Below are 1,519 nucleotides of genomic sequence, written 5' to 3'. Positions count from 1 at the left end.
CCACGGGCTCCCCTGCTCTGCAGAGTGCGTTTAATTGCAACCACCACATACGATTTCCCCTTTGCCGTCCCCTGGGTCCCCCCCGGCTCTGATGGCCCTGGCAGCTCACATCTGGAAAGGCTTTAGCAAGGCTCTGAAGAAAGCTTTAATAAAAGCCAGGTTGGCTGCCGCCAGCGCCATAAACCTTACCCTGAGCATTCTGCTTCCCCACAGCCGCTTGCCCCTGGTCAGGCATCTCCCCCAGTCAGCTCCCCTCAGTGTCCAGCACGGCTCCGAATTCGGGTCATTTCAGCCACTGCCACCAGCCCAAACTCCCTTGCTGCTGGGGCAGGTCCCCATGAGCCCAGTTGTGACTTGGCTCCAGTGCTCCTCCAGCCCTGCCTGCTGGCACCCCGCACAGCAGGCAGCACCCCACATGCTGCCTGCACCCTGCAGAAAGCAAAGCCACGGCCAATGCTTCGTCTCCAGGCGTGGGAGGGCGGATGGGAGCATCTACCCACAGAGCCAGAGGGAGCTCCTGCCCACACAGTGCTGGCAAACACCCTGCCTCAGCTACCACTGTCTCCTTCTCCCCGAAAGGGAGCTGCCTTGCTCCAGCTCGACGTGGAGATGTCCCATGTCCGTGGGGAATTTCTGGCCTGAGAGCCCCAGGGAACAGCTTCCATGCCAGCGCTGTGCGGGATGGCACAAGTGACATGTTTTTTTTTTGCTTCTCTTCGGCAGGTCGGCTGCCTTCAGACACTGGCCAGTCCCTGGGAAAACTGCTCATCCAGGTCACCAGCACCTCTCTGGGCTGCTCCCTCCTGCATCTCGGGGGACTCTCAGCAGAGGTGGTGTCCATGCCCAGGCAGCATCTGCTGTGGTGCCACTCATCCACGGTGAGGTGAAACACTCCCTGCTCCTGGCCACATCCTGGGATTTTATCCTCAAGACACCTCCAGGCTGTGCACTGTGGATACAGCTCCTGCACAGGCAACCCCAGCTGAGACAGTCCCTGGTGGTGCTGGGTCCCCAGGGCTGCCAGGTGAGGAGCTACAACAGCTCCAAACCCTCACAGCAGCTCTCCAGTGCCCTGAGCGCCGCGCAGGGCAGGGGCTGCCAGGCTGGGCATGACACTTCCTCATGCCTCACACCCATGAGGTCACCCAACCATCAGCCCGGGGTGAAGCCATCGGGAACAAACTGGTGACTCAGCCAGTGAGGCCATCTCCACCACAGCCCTAGGGAGCGGGATCCCCGGGGGAAGCTGCTACAACCAAGGTTGCTTCCCACCAGCACAGCACCCATGGGCACCCCAGCCCAGCCTCCCACGGCTGCAGCCTCCACACTAGCAAATGCCGCTGGCAGCAAACCACAGCCTCCGAAAAAAGCGGCGATTTACAGTCCCATCCCAGAGCAAGCCAAGAAGCAGCAGGCACCCATACACCAGGGCCTCATCCTGCCCCTGCAGCCCCAGCACCTCCCGGTGGGCAGCAGGCAGGGAAGCTGGTGGCCACGGCTGGGGATGTGTGGGGCTGGG

This window comes from Apaloderma vittatum, unplaced genomic scaffold (genome assembly GCF_000703405.1).
Source record: "Apaloderma vittatum isolate BGI_N311 unplaced genomic scaffold, ASM70340v1 scaffold31815, whole genome shotgun sequence".
In the NCBI taxonomy this organism is placed as follows: domain Eukaryota; kingdom Metazoa; phylum Chordata; class Aves; order Trogoniformes; family Trogonidae; genus Apaloderma; species Apaloderma vittatum.
This window is presented reverse-complemented; position numbering follows the sequence as displayed.